General features: G+C 39.2%; 1 protein-coding gene across 1 annotated transcript in view; it reads left to right on the top strand.

Moving 5' to 3' along the window:
- Positions 1–20,995, top strand: part of Ola1 (Obg like ATPase 1) — a 112,903-nt gene that overhangs the window by 13,381 nt on the left and 78,527 nt on the right. The gene's annotated exons all lie outside the window — the stretch shown is intronic.

Raw genomic sequence — 20,995 nt, forward strand, 5'->3', positions numbered from 1 at the left:
TACTTTGAAGTTGAGATGCTGAAGACAGCTCTCCAATAACGTTGAAACCCTTGATACTCTGTCTCCATTCACTGCCAGTGTCGGGTCCCTGGAACAAAAACTTGGGAGATTTGGGCTAATTACAATGTTTTATGAGTCTTTAAGTCCTGTCTAGATCTACTCTTTTGTTTCATGTCACTTGTGCTACTGAATCACAGACAGTTTAGGCTGGAGAGATGGCTCAGAAGTTAGTTGTGCTTCTGTTCTTGCAGAGGACAGGGGGGGCGGGAGGGATGTTCACAGCACTCATCTCAGGTGGCTAAGAACTTCCGTTATCCAGCTGTAGAGGACCTGGAGCCTTCCTTTGGCTTTCACAGGCACCTTCACACATGTGGCACACATACCTATAAACATGCATACGTAAGAGAGATCCACAAAAAGCACATGAGATTTGGTGATTCTATCAGGTAGAAAGTCAGTAGAAAGATTTTTATGGGTCCAGGGAGATGGTGTGAACCTGTGAGCCCTGTGCTGGGGGTGTGGGAACAGACATATCTCTTGGGGCCGGGCTCTCTGGCCAGTCACTCAAGCCCATCAGTGAACTTTAGGTTCAGGGGGAGACCGTGTCTCAAAAAATACGGTGGAGATGATTGAAGAAGACATCTGATGTCAGCTTCTGGCTTTCACACACATTGGCCTCCTCATAGGCCCCTCACAAACATCAACATACACGTTAACTTTTCATTTACTGTCAGTTTACTTTACCCGTCATCACTAAAGAAGATCCTGGGTTATTAAAAACTCATTTTAGGGGTCTGGAGAGATGATTCAGCAGTTGAGAGCATGTGCTCATCCCCGGGAGACACAGTTTGCTTCCTAGAGCTACATCAGGCTGCTTAGGCCCACCTGCAACTCTAGGTGATCTGACACCTCTGACCTCCAGTGGCCCCTTTGCACGTGTGCAAACCCACACACAGATACACACACAGATACACATAATTAAAGTAAAGTAAATCTTAGCACATACAGAAGCCTCTTGGGGGATGGCGGTATAGCTCTATGGTAGAGAATTTGCCCAGCATGTGTAAAACTGTTGTCTACACCGGTGTTCTGCCCCAGCAAAGGAGAGTTTCCGGTATTTATAAAAAACACTGGAAATTCATATTACAAAGAATAAGTTAGTAGATGAAACTGCTTTTGAAAATAAAATAAATATTTCTTATGCTTGTGGAAGATGTATTGTTGGGAACATCTGTTTGTGCCAGTTTGTTTATTTTTAAATCTTTTGAAGCTAATTATCCAAAATGCCTTTTCAGGTTACTTATTTATATGAACTGAGGCAGCTTTTTAAAATTAAAAAAAATTACCAAAGCCTTCATTCACTTTGAATCAAAAATACAAGTGATATGCAGAGTAGTTCTGAAGTAGCTCTGTAGGTGTAACTGCTTAAGAGCTCACTGAGGCCTGTCCTAGTTTCAGGAGAAGTCATTTATATGATGAATAGAAAAGAATAGAATAGAAAAGAAAAAACATGATCATGTTAGTTTAACACAGCAAAGTTTTTTATTTAAGGATAAAATAGTTTGAATGAACATAGTGTGATGTTTGTGTGTATGTGTGGGTTGCATGTGTGCACGAGCATGTGTGCATGAGTGTGTATGTGATGATGGGATCAAATCCTAACCCTCTGCATGATAGTCCTACCACACTGACCCTATCATGCCCTGACGCCGTCGGCCTACCTATGTGTTTTAGAATCAAACTGTATGTGACTTTTGGCTCCCACTGATAGTTATAAAACTATAATCTGTGTTTCTGAACCATAATTTTCCATGTAAAGTATAACAGCAGTGCTGTGCTACCTGCATCACTACTTTGCAGTTGATATATGAGATGTCTTTAGCACATGCAAACTTTTCATAATGCTGCTTTTTTGTGAATATAGGTTTCATTTTATTTTAAATATCTTTTGAGATATTGTCTTACTATGTAGCGCTGACTGGCTTGAGACTCGCTGTGTAGACCAGGCTGGTCTTGACTTCTCGGAGATCTGCCTACCTCTGTCTCCTGAATGCTGGGATTAAAGGCGTGTGCCACTGTGCGCATGTGTGAATGTTGATTTTTAAATGTCAATTCTCTTTTTAAATATTAAAAATTATGTTAATGTGCATAACATTTGATGTTCTAATCATTGTTATGTGTAAAGTTCGGTGTATGTATTAAGAATATTACAGTCGTTGGATAGCCAATATCACTATGCATTTTTGGAGACCTTAAAAAATGTTCATGCTTATGCTTTCTTTTAGATTTTTAAGAATACATGTTTTGTTCACATTGTACGTGTGCACTGTGTGGACGACTGGTTCCCATGGAGGTCGGAAGACCGCACTAGATTCCCCAGATGTCTAGCTATATGTCTTTGTAAACTTCATGCCAGTGCTGGGAATAAAACCCAGCTTCTCTGCAAGAGCAATACGCGCTTTCAATTGCTGAGCTCTCTCCAGCCCCAAACATTTATTGTTTATGTATGTAGGTGTTTTGCATATATGTATGTGCACTGTGTGTTGGCCACAGAGATCACAAGAGGGTAGCAGATCTTCTAGACCTGGAGTGCAGATGCTTTTGAGCCTCCATGTGGGTGCTAGGAACCAACCTTGTCCTCTGCAAGAGCAGCAAGTGCTCTGACCAGTGAGCCAGCTCTCTAGCCCTTTGAAGGGACTTCTTAATCTCAGAGTGAAACTGCACAACGGTTAAACTGCACTGCAGAGTGCTCTTATTCCCTCCCCACCAGTTCCTAACAACCACCATTTTCCATTTGTTTGATTGGTTTTTTTTTTTTTTTCTTTTTGAGACAGGGTTTCTCTGTGTAGCCCCGGCTGTCCTGGAACTTACTCTGTAGCCCAGGCTGGCTTCCAACTCAGATATCCTCTTGTCTCTGCCTCCTGAGTGCTGGGATTAAAGGCTTGTGCCACCACTGCCAGGCTGAATTTGACTGTTCATATGTATCTTAAGTCAATGGATCATACAGTATTTTCTTTTTTTGAAACTGGTTTACTTCATGCTTCATCATTATTTAACTACTACATCATTGTTCTTGGGTTACAGAATAGCTTCCTATTTATTTATTTATTTATTTATTTATTTATTTATTTATTTATTTATTATGTGGAACTTTAAAAATTGCAGATGTTGCTAATGAATGTTTTTATCACAGCTATCTTCTTTTGTTGTACACCTGGTATTTCTCAAAGCAGTAGACTTAGCAGAAGGGTTAGTAAGTGAGGGATATAGAACACACATTTAAAGCTCTATCAGATAGGCCCAGGCTCCTTTTCCATTCCTAGGAGAGTTTTAACTTTCTAACATTAACTTTTGAAAAATACATAAAACAGGTTTTAAATATATAATAGTAGAATATACATTGATAAACATTGTTCTTATATAATTTATGATTTTTCTTTTTAACTTTTATACGTAATGGTACTTACTAGCTTCCTGGCTTTATTTTTGTTTTGTTTTTGTTTTTTGAGACAGGGTTTCTTGTATAGCCGTGGCTGTCCTGGACTCACTTTGTAGACCAGGCTGGCCTCAAACTCACAGAGATCCTCCTGCCTCTGTCTTCCAGAGTGCTGGTATCGCAAGCATGCACCACTGTGCCTGGCTTGTTCTTTTTTTAAGACAGCCTGTCATATAGCCCAGGCTAGCTTTGATCTCACTGTAGAGGCAAATGTGACCTTGAACTGATCCTTCTTTCCCTACCTGCTGAATGCTGAGATTACAGACATTTACCACTACTCCTGATGTATGTTGTGCTGGATTTCGGGTGCTAGACAAGCATTCTTCCGGTCGAGCTGTCAGCATCCTCTCCTGCTTCCTAATAAAGCACTTATTGGGAAACTTTCTTTAATGGCCAGTTAGTTAATAAATACATTGCTCCACTGTATATAGTGTGTATGTGTAGTTGAGAATGTGTGTGTGTGTGTGTCCTGTGTGTGTTTGCAATGATTGGAAGGTACAATGTCATATTGGCTCTAGGGTCATAATCTAAAACTCTTAGTTGGCTAATCCCTGCCCCAGTTTCTTCATGCAATCCAGGCTCTTAACCACCGAGCTACCTCTCCAGTTCCTACTGTGTAGAAACTTTATTTTCCTGTAATCCCATCTGTTGATTGTTGCTGGGTTTGGGCTCCACGTTCTGCTCAGGGAGTTCTTGCCGACCACAGGGTCTTGAAGAGAATTCCCTGTAGATTTCTTCTAAAAGTTTTAGCATTTTAGGTTTTAAATCAAGATCTTTGATTCATTTTGAATTGATTGTTGTACAGGGTGAAAGAAATCAAGCTTTTCCAGCACTATTTGTTGAACAGGCTGTCCTTATCCAGGGTCTGTATTTGTTTCCTTTGTCAAAATTATGAGGGCATAACTTTTTTGTTGTTTCATTTCTGGATCCTCTAGCCTGTTCCATTTTCCTAACTGTCCATTTTTATACCAGTCCCAGGCTATCTTTGTCACTGAAGTTTTCAGGAATAATTAGGCCAGGTATTGTAATATCTCTAGCAGTGTACTTTTTTTTTTTTTTAAGATTCATTTATTTATTATTTATATAGCATTTTGCCTGTATGTATGCCTGCACACCAGAAGAGGGCATCATCTTAGATGGTTATGAACCACAATGTAGTTGCTGGGAATTGAACTCAGGATCTTTGGAAGAACAGCCAGTGCTCTTACCCTGAGCCATCTCTTCAGCCCCTCTAGCAGTGTTCTTACCTTTGGTTATTCACGGTCTTTTGTGGTTCCATGTGAATTCTTGAGTTGTTTTTCTAAATCTGTGAAATATGATATCAGAGTTTTGCTAGGTAGATTAATTTTGGTAGTATAGCCAATTTTTTTTGCAATATTAATTCTGTCAATCCAGAAGCATAAGATATCTTTCCATCTTCTTTGATTTCCCTTTTCAATGTCTTTCAGAGGATACCTGAAGCGCATTGGCCTTCTGACTAATCTACAGGAGTCAATGAACTTCAGGTTTTCTGAGAGACTCTTTCTAAAAAGTAAAAAGTGGAGCGTGATTGAGGAAAAATACCCACTGGAACTTCTGTCTTCCACGTGTGCACATGTGTGCACCAGCATACACAATATGCACACACCAGCAGTTACATGCACCCCACACACATACAAACACACGAAGTAGAGGGCGAGAGAGGAAGCACAGAGTGTCCATTCTGATCTCCGCCCGCAGTGCATGGAGCAGGTGAGGGGCCTATAGACCATCACATGTGCGCGCACACACATACACACACACACACACAAAAAAAAGGAAAACACAGAAAACCTGCCTATATAATAAGTGTCAAATTGATCAGTGCCACGTAAAATTAATGATATAGAATATCAAAATAAGTTACAGGGATAAACTGCATTAGGTTATATGAATATCAAGATTAAAGAATATACTTATATTTTAAAGTAATAGATACATTATTTTATTTGGGAAAGTGCATAGCCTCATAAGCATGTAAAGGAATGTAAAGATACTTGATGGAAGAAGACTGAGACAAGAGTGAACAGTTAACATTTCAGCAGTCCAGCTTGGAGGCCTCAAGAAAGGAAGGAAGAAAGGAAGGAAAGAAGAGAGGGAGAAAGGGAAGGAAAGGAGAGAAGGAGAAAGGAAGGAAAAGAGGAAAGGAAATAGGGAGGAAGAAGGGAGGGAGTGGGTTTCGTAATTCAGACTTGAGTGGAAAGTTGATGAGAAGTTCCCTGATTTTTCTACAGATTTTTAGTACTGCTCATTTATCAGTGTTCTGAAACATTACTATTATCCTCATTTTCCAAAGCTCTAAAAAAGACTGTTTTGAGATGGGAGAATGAAAGCCATGAATAGCAAAGACATTTGCTGTGTACTGTGTTGTAGCTAATTTGAGAGGTATGCATGACACAGGTTTGAAAGCCAGTAAAAAAATTCATGTTCTTTTTGTGAGAGAAGGAAGATGGTAGGGAGTGGGGATAGAAATGTAGGTTTATATGTAGTAGACCCTTCCTAATTCAATACTTATGTCTTAGACATTGTTTTGATTCGATGTTAACTTTTAACTTTCTTGACTTGTGTGTGCAGTCAGACATCTATGAGCCGATCAGCTCATGGATGAACATTTGGTTGCTTTATGCGCCTTCTCTCAGCAGCAGGCGCCTCTCCACTGTCTCTCAGTGTTATGTATATCACAGAGGTCTGCAGTGACAGTGTAATGCTGGGTGCCCCTTGCAAATGTAAAGTATGCTAGTTTTGCTACACAGAAATGCATTACTTTTATTCTCTTTTAATAATTATAAAATAAGCTCAAGACCTCTTTTTGCCCAGTAATTTACTCTTTTTAATTTTATGTTCAGTGTTGATTTCATAGAGTCTATTTTAGGAAAGATAGCATTTCAGATTTTAAAATAACTGCTAGTTGTGCCATGGGATTCTATCTATTTATCAATCTGTCTGTCTGTCTGCCTATATCTATCTATCTGTCTGTCTGTCTGTCTAGCTGTCTGTCTGCCTATATCTATCTATCCATCCATCCATCCATCCATCCATCCATCCATCCATCTATCTTTCTTGGAACTCATTATGTAGACCAGGCTGGCAAATGCTCCCAAAGGTGTGAGCCACCACCACCTACCTGCCTATACCTTGGAATTTTGATGCTATTTCTTTTTGATTCTGAGTATGCAGTCTTAATCCTTAGAAAACACTTCCCTCTTTCCTCTCCATTTAGGATTGTAAACATTTACTAAGTATACTTCTCTCTTGTTTTTTTTTCCCCTTCTTAAGCTGGTCAACCTAGTTTTTATGAACACAGAACTAAGATCAGTTTAAAGATGGTTTCTATGCAAATGGTTAGAATTTTTGGCAAGGAGAAATAAAGGCCCTTATCCTTCCCTCCAGTATTATTGATGGCAGATGTGTCTTCTTTCTGTTTTCTGTTATTCGTCCCCTGTATCTGTTTGAGTTTTGTGTGTCACAATTGTTTAGTTAGAGCTTTAACAACACGGTTCCAGAGAGCTCCCTTAGTTTTGTTGTGTGCACTTGGCTAAAAAGAGCGGAAGGTGGGGCTCCAGTTTTTAGATGCCTTTTCAGTTTATTTGGAGTTAGAGCCCTCGAGGCACTCCAGCTTTATTGAACTGCTAAATGAGAACGTAAAAATGCCTTCATTCAGCTGCCCCACCCCCTTAGGTGAAGTTAGGTGTTTATATGTTAGTAAATCACCTTTAATTACCATGAACATAAATTTCTGTTTTCAAGAGCCCAACTGTCCCCCTTCATAAGCCCGTCATTTAGAAGTTTTAAATGAATCACACATTTTTGCCTAGACACAAATTGCCAATATAAAGTTGACTTTGATTATATTCTAAAATAATGGAGTCCCCCCCATCTTGGGTTCTGTAATTATCTTTTTCAACAATATTTATTAAATTAATTTAATATTAGACTTCAGCAAATAATTTGACCAAACCCCATATGTTTTCTTTGTTTCTTCAGTATAGCTCAATGGACTAAATAATTATGCAGTAGTTCTGGAATATCTGCATATACAAAACATTCTAATACCCGACCTCTTTTTTCTGTGGAAAATACTATAGCAGAAACAGTTCCTTCTGCTTTGCATTGCACTGCTGTATGAAACTGTTTAGTCTACTAGCTATTCGCAGCCTAATTGTTTGGATGTATCCTTGGTGGTCTTATATCTATTTTAGGTGATTGGAGCATTTTTACTTTTTCTTGAATATTTTTTCTGACGTAACTTTGAGGCCTCATTTTCTGTTCTGTGCCCAAAATAGACAACTGTAGGGGTTCCTTTGTAACTTTTGTATCATTAATGAGTTGAAATTAACTAGGGATGTGAGTGCAGTTTCTAAGGTCCAGGAGAATCTCTTGATCTTCAAGCATCAAATTTTGAACCACATTTTTTTTTTTAGTTGTCAGAACTCTGTTATTTGTTAAGTTAAAAATGTCAGTATCGAAACAGGCTTGGTTTTGAAAATCAGTGCAGTCTTTGTAATACTTACTTGAGTGAATGTAAGTTCAACTTCCTTATCACCTGTCCTTTTTGTAAAGTTTACATGGATGCCTTCAGCTCGTCTTTGTGTGCTAAGTGTAGTTCTTCCACAGCAATGATGACACTAACTGCAAGAACAACCACACTGCTTGGCATTACCAGCTGCAGGTGTCTCCAGTAGCCAGTAATTATAGCGTCCTCTTGACTTCAGTAACTGTTGGGACAAATCACCAACAGTACTATGGAGTAGATTGAGATTTTAGTTGGTAAGATGAGGTATGTGGAAGAAATATGATAGGTAAAATAAGAGTTACGTATTAGATTGACTCTGAAAAGAAAAAGAAAAGTAAAGTCACTGGGCAGGGAAAGTTGGGATACTGTTAGGGAACATGATTTTGAGGTTGCTAAAGGTATGTAATATCATTAAGAAGTAAAAACGGGGAGTGAATAAAGATGAGAGAAAGAGGAAGACAGGAATAAGAGTAGCTGAAGAATGCCTTAGTAAACTAGATGTGGAAACAAGCAGTCTTAAAACCTAACCCAGCGGAATACAGACAGGAGCAAAACCATCATGAGAGCATGTAGGCATGGAAATCAAACACTAGAGAACAAGAAGTCGGGTGCCTATGGAGTGAGTTGCTAGCATACCTGCACTGAGTTGAAAGATGGAGTTCTCAGATGCCTCTGCTTCTGGTGGGCTGAAGGGGCTGTGTGGGGAGAGGTCCTTAACAGCCTTAGTGTTTTGGGGGTTCCAGCACACGGGAGAAGGGTGGTTGTAAATCTTTCCTTGGTAGTTCCCTTGGCACCCCCAGGCCCTTCTGGTCCTGCTGGTCCGTGAGTGATGAGCTGCACTTCTTTCCCTTTCAGTTGCTGCTGCTCAAACCCGAATTTCAGTAGGCAGGTCTTCTAGCTGGACAATGTGTATGATGGTCTTGGTTTGTTGTTGTTGCTTTAACGTGTCTCTGTGTGTGTCATGCATGCACATATGAAAATGCATGTTCTATGTATATGAGCATGTACAGGAGGGCATGCATATATCCCCATGTTTATGTCGGGGCTAAAGGGTGATGTGGAATGTCTTCTTTGAACATTCTTTATCATGCATGTTGAGGCAGGGTCTCTTACTTGAGCCCACAGCTTACCTAACTATTCATGAAGTCTCCTAGCCAGCTTGCTCTGGGAATCGTATCTCTGCCTGCAGAATGCTTGGATAGCTAGGCTTCCATGTCCTCTTAGAGCTTATGTGGTTGCTGAGAATCTGAACTCAGGTCCCCATGGTCGTACAGCAAGTACTTTAGCTACCACTCTATCTGCCCAGTACCTTCGTTTGCTTCAGTTAGAAAGTTTTGGCCAGCACCAGTAACAGTACACAGATACTAGTTAACGAGGACAGATTTTTGGTTTTTTAGACAGTGTCTTATGGAGCCCACGTTGGCCTTGAATTTACTACATAGTTAAGCAGGCTTCAGACTTCTAATTCTTTTACTTCTGGATGCTTTAATTAGGGCTATCATTCTATATGGTCACTATGCCTATCTTTTATGAATTTGTTTTAATTGACTATGTGGCTTGGATTATTTGGCAAGACGTTGAGGTACTGGCAGTATGTCAGCACACTATCTCATCCAAACAGTGCTATCCCAATTTTTACCCTAGTTTGTCTGCTCAAGCTTTATTTTTTTTTAAGTTAAGAATACTGTATTTCTCTGTTCATGAAATGTCTCATTGTATAAAGATTACAGCAGATATTCTGACAAATCATATTATAAAATTGTTGATTATGAAGTGACAAAAGCTTCTCTTTATGCTCTATTGTTATGGCCACCTGTTGTTTTATGTGCATAGTGTATACATTTGAGCAAAGTGCTAATCACTTGTCAGTCATCAGTGGATGCACAGACATGACTTACGCTTGTTTTGGAAAAAGTTCTTTTGTATTTGTGACATCAGCTTTGTTTTATACGATTAAAGTATCACACGCTTAAATAATCTGAATTGCCAATCACTAAATAGAAATATAGAGCTATTTTTTATTTTTTGCCTTGAACCAAATTTTTTACTAAATGCATACAGCTATTGACTGCTATTTAACATGACAATTTCATTTAAAAATTCCCTGATTTTGGTAGCAAGTAAAACCGTGGCATGTGCGTGTATGTATAATTATAGTTTTCTAATTTTAAAGTTGATTTTCAATATATATTAGTACTTGATTATAAACCCACATATGTGAAATATCTGCCAATTGCACAATTTGATTTCCGATGAGTTTACTATTTTAAACATTCACTATCATTTTAATGGTATTTTCAAACTCCTGCTAAAATGTGCTGCAGTTATTTTCCCTTGTTGGGAAGAACAGAGTATCACTATTCGATTAAGGTTGAAGACTGATACTGGAATAAATGTTTAGACTGTTAGCTAACTTCTTTTATACTCACACCAACATTAACTTTACCCCGCAGTCTAGATGGGTAGAGACTTGACCAATGTCATTTTGTATCTGAATTTCTCCCTTAACCTGTTGTTTTAAAATTCAAGTTATAATATATTTGAATTGTTAACAACCTTAGTATATTACCATTATTTAAATTTACAGGTATTTTCTTCAGATAATTATTTCAATAAACAGGTTTTAGAAATAATTGAAGAAAATTGCTTAGTTAATGTAAATTTATCTTGTACTTTGTAAAAAGCCTTAAGACTGTCAGTGTTTAGCTTTTATTGTAATAGACTGTGAAAGGTTAATTCAGAATAAGGCCATTTGTTAGTGTATCTGCTGTTGTGTCCCAGCTGCAGCACTGATCCTGTCTAGAAATTACATGCCTTCAGCGATTAAAGAACAAGAAAGTACTTGCAAGTAAGACTTGTTATTCTTTCTCAAGACAATTTAAATTCAAATGGAAGCATTATTATTTACATGAGCGAAATGTAAGATTTCTTGCTGGCTCCTGGGTTGCTTTGATGTGGCGGTCTAACATAGTGGACACAGTGCAGTGGCTGGATGAGTCATGAGACGCAGCATCTGCTCGGAAGGCCCTGGAGACAGCCCGAGTTGTGCTGTGCAGCCTCTAATCAGTGCATCTGTCCCTGAGACTTGAGTTCTGCAGGACAGTTTTCTATTTTAGAGTGCTCAGTGGATGAAGACAGCATACTAAATTTTTTTATTCATGGAACTGGAAAGTTTGTGCTGCTGATATCAAAATAGTAGAGCTACAGCAATGATGATTTTGAGGATAGAAATATAGGGAATGGCAGTAACTATGTCATCTTTAACCGTTTCATGTCTTCCCTTGGTTGCTTGTAGTAAGATTTTTATATTTCAGACACATAGGAGTTAATTTCTTAGGAAATACAGCTTTTAGAACAAGGAAATGTAGACGGACGCCAGATAGGTAGATGCAGATAGACCATAGCTAGGCCTCCTGAGCAGAGATGGAATGGGTGAGGGAGAGAGACGCAGAGAATGTTGTGTTACATGTAAGTATGTGAACTCATTAGTATGTGGTTTGTCTTTTTTAAAAAAAAAATCACACTTAACTTTCACTGCTCAACAAATCATTTAGTGGGCAGTGTCTACATGGGATTCTATGAGGAGATTGTTACCTTACTGGGAGACCTGAATTTTATTTTATTTCTTGGTTTTTCAAGAAAGGGTTTCTCTGTGTAGCCCTGGCTAGCCTGATACTTGTCCTGTAGATCAGGCTGTCCTTAAACTCAGAGATCTGCCTGCCTCTGCCTCCTAAATGCTGGGAGTAAAGGTGTGTGCCACCACCACTGCCACCTGGCTGAGATCTGAATTTTATAGTTTTCATCATTTCAATATTCGAGGCTGCATTTTTTGTAAAGATTATCAAACTTACTATATTTTATCTATATAAATATTAGTTATTTAAATGGTATGAAATTTGTTAGAAGTATATTTTAAATAATCATAATTTTTTATTTCTGAGAATTTCTGGGAATACTGATTTCTTCTCTCCAAATCTCAAAAATCAGTATGTTATGGGTTTGAAAACACTGTTTTTTTCCCACTGTATAGTATAATTCTAAAATGTATCATTGTTGCTGATCAAATGTACTTTGCTGTAAACAAAAAACCTTTTAGAAGAAGTTATAAGGACTTTGAGCGTATGTCCTGGGCTGTGACAGCTGGAAGTGACAGAGCCTGACTGACTTTGAGTGTGAGGCCGTGAGCTGTGGCGTGGAAGCTCTCCTGGGGTAGGGAAGCTGGATGAGGGGAGAGGACCTCCTCTGTGCTTGTGGTAGATTAGTAAAGCCGAGTATAAGCTGGCTGCTCTGAAATACATGAACGCGGCAAAGTGGGGATCCTGTGTCCCCCTTCTCTTCAATTCCAGCAGGAGGGTAAGAACCCACGGAGGTGAAGATGGGAAACATCCCTCAAGTCATGTTGTTCACCACAGAGACAGCGGTAGGGTCGGCCCCTTCTGCCTCATGTGAGTAAATGTGTAAGGCTTTAGGACGCTGAGAAAATTCATTGCGGAGGGCAGAACGTTGCGGTGGGTGGAAATTAGTCTGGGGAGGTAGTGATAGCACACGTGCCTAGCCTGTGTGAGGCCCAGGGATTTGTTGGTTCACAGTAGTGTCTTTAGTGCTGTGAAGGAGGTTGAAAAAGCTAAACTCTGAACCCAGAGCTACGTGACTGGGGTTGAAGCTCGGTGAGAACAACACGGTAGTTCTCCTTCCAACTGCTGTTTACCATCAAAAAGTGACATGTTTCTATGAGTGATGCCAGAACAGGCTGAGTTGATAGTCATAGTGAAAAGGAAAAACATCAGTGCACAAATGAATGGACATTGTTAATAATCCAAACCACATCCTAAACGAAATCTCGGATAGAACTCTGTCACTGCTCCCTGCTTTGCAGTGTAGAGTGCTAAGCACCCTGTCCCTGAATTATACACATCCTCCAGGCCAGCATCCAGCTCAACGGCCTCAACCCTCCTAAACTCCCAGAAAAGGCAAAGGCTTTGGCACTTGTAAGGGGGTTCAGTGGCTTCAAAATCCAGAATCCACCTAAAGGTGGAAGGAGTGAACCAATTCCTACAGCTGTCCTCTGACTCCACATATGTGCCATGGTGCACACACGTGCGCACACATACACAAGTGTGTAAAAAACATAAAACATTTACTCTGCTTAAGGCATATGAAAAGTGTTTCAGCTTGTGCTGTTCCCTACAGGGTGTTTTGTTTTTTTTTTTCAATAGAAAATTATGAAACATAAAAGACCAGGAAAAACAATAAAGGAAAAAGCAATAATTGAAACCAGCCTTAAATGTCCTATAGATGTTACTGTTTCACAATTTAAAATAACTGATTAATATGTAAACGTTCTAAAGAAGAGGATAATGTGCATGACCAGGTGGGTAATTTCAGTAGAGATGAAAGGGGAGAAGAGGCCCAGTCCATTGTGGGTGGGGCCATCCCTGGGCTGGTGGTCCTGGGTTCTATAAGAAATCAGGCTGAGCAAGCCATGGGAAGCAAGCCAGTGAGCAGCACCTCTTCATGCCCTCAGCATCAGCTCCTGCCTCCAGCTTCCTGCCCTGTTTGAGTTCCTGTAATGGCCCCCTTTCTTGATGGACTACAGTGTGGAAGAGTAAGCCCAATAAACCTTTCCTCTCAACTTGCTCTGGTCCTGGTGTTTCATTACAGCAATAGAAACTCCTTTAAGTCAGTGGCAGATAACAGATGCTGCAGACTCATTAACAAAGTCCACACAGTAAAAGGGATTGCCTGAAACTACACAGGAAGTGAAGAAAACTTGGCCAAAAGACTGAGGAGAATATCAAGAGAATCAGAAGGTCCAACAGATAACTGACATTAAAGGAAGGAGGATCCATGTGTTGCTTTATTGTGGAGATGTGTTAGGAGAAACACTTTAGGTGATTTCATCATTGTGTAAACATGCATGCATAAAAAAACCAGGGGATGACGTACTACATAGATTACAGGAAGCAATGTTCAGACCGAATAATGTAGGAGCTTGGAGCACAGTGCTGAGTTTTATGTGTCTAGACATAGGAAAACACTGGTGATAGGATTGGTCAGCACATACCTATAAACCTAGCACTTGAGTAACAGAGGCAGGAGGATTATTTGTAGGTGCTAATTTTTCAAACCCTACTTTATTTGGGGGTTCCTCAAAGCTTATACTTCCCTTCCAACCCCTCAACCCCAGGTAGGGGAAAAAGAAGGTTGGAAGTGAAAGGCAACGTAGCCCTCTGTACTTCTTCCTGCTGGGTAGGTTGTAGGATTCTTTTGGGGGCAACACCAGTCTCAGTCATCAGGATATCCGGAAGTCCAGGTAAGCAGCAAACCAGCAAATAGCAAGCAGTCCTCCATTGCCTCCTCCAAGCCACCACGCTGCTCCCTGTGGGCTATCTTATTTACACTCCTCAATGTCCTCAGAGTTCAGCTAACTCCAGCTGGCAAAGACCATGCCCCTGCACTAGGCAATTATCAGCTGTGAACAAACTAAAATCTCACACTTGGGATTATAACAAAAACATGTTTATATAACATAACTGAGTTTTTAAACAGTTACCAGTTCAAGCCAGCCTAGGCCACAAGACTGTGTCTCAAAGGAAAAAAAAAAAAAAAAAAGAAAGCAACAAACCCTTTACAGTTTGAAAATTTTTAGTTAAGGTGTAATCTCCTGAGACTTTTAATGTATAAAGTCTATTGTTAACCAAAACATTTTTGTGTGACTCAGACTGTGCCTCCCCCTGCCACATATATATGTGTATGCATAAATTTTTTTCCCCAAGTGCTGTGGATCAAACTAAGGGCCTTGTATATACCAGACTAGTGCTGTGCTACAGAGTTTAACATCCCTAGTTCTCATCACTGCATTGTAAATAATGACCATAGATTTTCTAGAATTGATGAGACACGGTCCAAGAAGCTTAGATTATCACAAACAGTATAGATAACGTACACATTAGCTCATATACATATACCCAAGTTGCTGAAAACAAAGTGGAAGGAAATTAGTCTGGGGAGGTAGTGATAGCACACGTGCCTAGCCTGTGTGAGGCCCTGGGTGCAGTAACTGGTATTGGTAAAATGAACAACCAAGGAAAAGAAAGACGTCTCAAAGGCACCCACAAGAACGTTACTTACAGAAAATAAAGGCAGAAATTGTGCAGGGTGTGACTTCTGTAATTCCAGAAACTTTTTGTCAGAAACTGAAAGCTAGGAGAGAGTGGAATGATTTTTATTTCCTTGTTGGAAATTTAGTGTAATATTAAAATATGTTTTGAGCTAGGCTTGGAGAAATGGCTCAGCATTTAAGAACATTGGCTGCTCTTTCAGAGGACCCAGGTTCAGTTCCCACCATCCGTATGGCAGCTCACAATCATCTGTGGACCAGTTTCCAGAGGCTCTGATGTCCTTTACTGTCTTCCAGAGGCATTGCACACACAGTGCACAGAGAGACATAAAGGCAGAACACCTGTACATATAAAAAGCATGTTTTGTTTTGGGAGCAGGCTTGGAACTCACAGTGTAGATCAGTCTGGCCTTGAGCTCACAGAGATCCCGTGTCTGTCTTCTGAGTGCTGGGGTTAAAGACGTGTGCTACCACACTCTGCAATAACTTTTGTTTGTTTTTTGAGACTGAGTCTTACTGTATAGCTTTGACTGCCCCAACATTCATTATGTAGGCCAGGTTGGCCTCAAACTCACAGAGATCCTGCTTCCCTTTGCCTCCTGGGTATTGGGATTAAAGGTGTGTGCTATCCTGCCTGCCCAATTAAAAGAAAAAATTTTCAAAACTATGTTTGGATTAAGACCAGCTCTATTCATTCCGGTTCTTCCTTGATTCCTCCCAACTTTGTGTGTTCATTCATTTGTGTTCTCTCCTTGTCTTTCTCTCTTTCTCTGCCTTTCTCTGTCTCTGTCTCTCTTGAATGGATTCTCTGAGTCCACTGAGTGCTGTAGTGTCTTTGGGTGTGGAGCTATCTGGGTATCTACTGTGGCCGCATCCTTGGAAGCAGTTTCCTGTCCCTCTCCTAGCTGTTGCTGATAGCTTCTCATCTAGGTGTTGGACTTTATGAGCAGCTTCTCCTCTTCCTCCAGTGCTGGGATTTTGTTTTGCTTGATTTTGCACAGATTCTGTGCATACAGTCACAATCACTGTACGTTTATATGTGCAGGTGCTCTGTTGGGTTCTGAAAACAGTATTTCATTGTAGTCATCCGCCTCTGGTTCTCAGAATCCTTGTGCTCCCTTTTCTGTGGTGACCTCTGAGCTGCTAGTGGAGGCTGAGCACTCCTGCAGTCTTTCTACTCACACTACCACTTGTGGGTCTCTGTGCTGATTGCTCTCTCCTGCTACTGAGGCTCACTGATCTTTGGGTGCAATGGTAAGTCTTTAAGAATTGGTTTAATGCTGTGTCCGTTTAGCGGAGGCAGTGAACAGATCTTCCCCAAGGTGAGCAGCCTGTCTAGCCAGAGGGTTTTGCCCCGGTTATGGTTCTAGGAATGAGTTTTGTCTTGTGAAATGGGCTTTAAATGTTGTCAGAAAGTTGTTTGGCAAATGTTCCTAACGTTTGTGCCTCTAGTACACTGTAGGCTTACCCTGCCAGGCCACGCATTATTGTAGCTTGCAGGATTCCCAGCTGTGTAAGATTTAGGACTTTTTTTTTTTTTTACTGCTAGTGTATGCACCTTTTAGCACTGTGAAAGTTGGCCAGTGGAGATGAAACTGCCACATCAGTGTCAGCTTGATTTCTCCATTTTCCATGACTCAGATATGCGGTGCCTTCTGCAACAGGTTCTTGCCTCCCTCCTCTCTATCCATCCTCCCCTTCTCTATCACCGTGTGTGTGTGTGTGTGTGTGTGTGTGTGTGTGTGTGTGTGTGTTCGCGTGCGCGCGCACGCTCCTGCATTAGTAGGTTTCCACATGACTTTCTCAAAGATCTTTTGTATTAATTACTCTTTTCTACTCCCATGCCCCTTCTCACTAGCTTTAGATTTTTGTCTTAGTTTGGCCAAGTACTGTGGTAGCTATGCTTTGCCTATATTGATTGAAGAACTACAGCATAAGCACACACATACAGCTGATTGTACTCTGGTTCTATGTCTGGATTTCTGATGTAAAGTTAAATCTGAGAAGCCTGATGTTTCCAGCATTAGGTGGTCAAATATAGATACTATTAATAAAAATATAAAAATGAATATATATTTTGTAATTGGCTAGTGTTATATCAAATATAAAATTGATTTCTGTGTAACAAAATATTCGTAACAAACTATTTTATTATGGAGTTTTAAAATCTTCATTGAGGGAAATGTTTCCACTAATGTTAATTAGCTAGTAACTGCCATTTTCAGGATGCTTCAATTACAGTATGTTGCTTGATTATATGTGACAAGGTAAATTTAAGGTTCCTCCAGGCACTTAGATAAAGTACTTTGTAGGTTAACTAACTGTTAGGGCATATTTCTTCCATATTTTTTGAGGAAGGGGAATATATAAGTAAATTTATGATAGTACTAAAACATTTTCTATTATCTCTCCTCATTAAATTAATCTGTTTATATTTCTCATTTTTGTTGTGTAACTAGATGTTAATTGTAAATTTAATTGCCTGTCCAGAATGTTTCAGAAATATGAGCTAACCATTATTATTGTCTAATAATTGATAGCAGCATTTATTGAGTAACTATGATGGCATATGGAAGCCCTAAAGTCCATGCTAGTAAAATTAATAATATCTCTCTTTAAAAATGTTCAAAAAGAGGAGACCAAGATGAATTATAAAATTCCTTGTAGCTCAGAGTTAGTGAGCAGATCTTACCATAGGCCAAGGTATGTGTTGTTTTATATTGGTAATTACAATATTGCTATAATCAGTAGAAGTATCTATAACATGTTTATTCCCATTAGGCCCTGTTTGACAGATAACCGAGCAAAAATATTGGTAGGTTCCATAGTTGATAGTAAAGTGTTTTAGAGTATTCTGAAGTTAATATAGAGTTCTTATGAGTGAACTCTTAGGACGATGAAAATACATATTTGAATATTTGGTGTATAGCTATGAAGTTTGGAATATTTAATAAACTAGACTCATGTTTAACTATTTTGAGAAGTTTCTATTTAAACTTACATTAGTAATAGAAATTATTCATACAGCATTGTAATCATAAAACTTAGGGATTAAAATTTCACAAGTAAGCTATGTTGAAATTATTTTTAATTTTTGTTTCCTTAGTGACATTCTGTCCTTAATCACAGGTTAAATACTTACTGTTAAAATATACATGCACACTATGTTTACAGTTTTTTGCTCCTTATTTTTAAAATCTAAGCATTATCTTTACTTTAAATTTCTCCTTACATTACTTTTCTTTTTGTATATAAATTCATTTTATTGTAAAGCATGCTATGATTGACCCCTGTCTCCTCTCCTTTGCTTTCCCTCTCTCTTTCTTCTCTATTCCTTCCTTTGTTTCTTCAGTGTCTCTTTCTATATAACCCAGAGTGGCCTTGCCCTCAGCAGTCCTCCTGCATCAGCTGCCACAGAATTATAGCACAGGCTTGCCTCACCTCCCTGGCTTATCTTTACTAATGTATTCATTCTTCTGGTGGGAGTTAGACTTTTAAAAAACAAAAAGTAGTACTAAGAAGCAAATTTTAGAAAAGATCCCTATGCCCAGATATTTTAGTTCTGTTCTTGTGGCGCTCCTGTCTTCTCCAGGTCCCACTATCTCCTGCCACAGAGGAGGACAATACAGCCAGTTCTGATGAGACCAGATAGGCTAGGGTCAGATGGAAGGGGAGCAAGACCTCCCCTATCAGTGGACTTGGGAGGAGACGAGGGAAGAAGGGTGGGATTGGGAGGGAATGAGGGAGGAGGCTACAGTTGGGATACAAAGTGAATGAACTGTAATTAATATAAAAAAATTAATTAAAAAAGAAACAAATTTTAATGTTGACTTATTGAAATAATTGTCAATCTTGTTCTCATTGAGAGCTTTAACTTAGTTTTTAGACATCAGGAGTATGTAGGCTTGGTATTTTGTTCTAGTTTTATAATATTCGGTAATTTTGCTGTCTTGTTTGGTGATCATTAGACCAAGTGCAAAGCTCACCCGGAAGACTGTGGACAGAGATGACATATGGATTTAAACTCGAGGCCCGATTACAAGTTGAAGTAGCTGGCACAATTTGCTTGGAAAATGAATTTCATGATTTGATTGTGTGAAGTGTATGCATGCATTTGTCTTAAGGAGGTAGAACATTTTATTTTTGTTCATGATGTGTTTAGATCTCACGTTTCTAAATCATTGAAACTTGAACATGGTGCCAGTTAAGTACCGTATTCCTTATGAAAGAGGTAGATTGATAAATTTAAATCGTCTCTTGTTTATGAGTGCTTATTTTCTTTTTAAAAATTTATTTATTTAAATTTTTATTTATTACAATTTATTCTTTTTGTATTCCAGCTGTAGCCCCCTCTCTTATCCTCTCCCAATCCCATCATTCCTCTCTTCTCCTCCCATGCCCTCCCCAAGTCCACTGCTAGGGGAGGTCCTCCTACCCTTCCATCTGACCCTAGCCTATCAGTCTCATTAGGATTGGCTGCATTGTCTTCCTCTGTGGCCTGGTAAGGCTGCTCCCCGCTCAGGGGGAGGTGATCAAAGAACCACCACTGAGTTCATGTCAGGGACAGCCCCTGTTCCCCTTACTAGGGAACCCATGAGTGCTTATTTTCACTTATAACATTCTTAAAGTTGGCTTATTTCTCCAGTAAGAATTTTGATTTGAGGTAACTAGTAATTAGAGAATAAGTTGTTTCTGCATAGATAGGCTTATAACACCCATTGAACATCTATAATAAATAGTATAATATGCCAGGTGTAGTGGTGTGTGTCTAATACCCCAGCATTTGAGAGACTGCTTTGGAGTCTCCAGTGAGCCCATGTCTCATAAAACAAAACAAAAAGGAAAAAAATACCCAAAATTTGGAAATATGTGCCTATAATTGGTACTTGTAAATGCTGAAAATTAGTGAACTTATTACTTTGTTGTTGAACTTTCAGTTTCAAAAGGGTTTAGATAAATAATTAACCACATCTTAGTAGCAAGTGGTTGAATCCAGTGTTTTAAAAACAGCGAAGTTAGTATATTTTGGGAATTAAGTAATTGGGGAAAGGTTACAAGGTTACCAACATTTCTGTAACTTATAATTATTTTAGGATATTCCTTTTTTATAAATCAAAATTAATTTCCTGAGGAGCTAACATTAATATTTTGTTTGTGATGAAATGTGCCTAAAAAGCCATAAGTAATCCAAATGTTCTTCATTTTATTAGACTGACTGACCTTATCTAAGGTGCACTGTCAATTTGCGTATGGTTTCTGGATTTGACAGTAGAGAATAGTAGTGCTCTTCAATTGGATTTAGGCTAACTTTTAAAGAATGTATTTGTTCTAAGTAGTCTAAGAAGTGCGGAGATCCATGTCAATATTCGGAATTCATATTTTCCTTGAACAGAAGGTTGTGATAAAATGGTGCATGGTGTGTTTTCATTGCCTGTTGAAAGACTTTCATGCAGTTAAAATAAGCATTTTGATGGTGGTTGAATTAAGAGTTTTTGTCAGTCTCTTCTCATCATGGATGATTAGACTAAAACGTCTGCTTGTCTTGACTTGAGATCACCACAGCTTCAGATAACATGCTTTGTGATTGAAGGTCGAAATATTTTGAATTCTAATAGGCTGCCAGATGAATTGCTTGAAATAGACTGTAAAATTTCAAGGCATCCTTTTCCATCTGCTGTGAAAAGAACCATTGGGAATGGTTGAGCTTGATGATCATAGAATTACTGGATGGTGATTCTAAAACCCTCAAAGGGAAGTTGCTATGGAGATCCTGTTCCAAACTGTGAAATGATTCACCTTTGAAAGGCTGCAGGGTCTGGGAAGCTGAACACATCATTGTTCCGGTGGT

Source organism: Meriones unguiculatus, chromosome 8 (genome assembly GCF_030254825.1).
Source record: "Meriones unguiculatus strain TT.TT164.6M chromosome 8, Bangor_MerUng_6.1, whole genome shotgun sequence".
NCBI lineage: Eukaryota > Metazoa > Chordata > Mammalia > Rodentia > Muridae > Meriones > Meriones unguiculatus.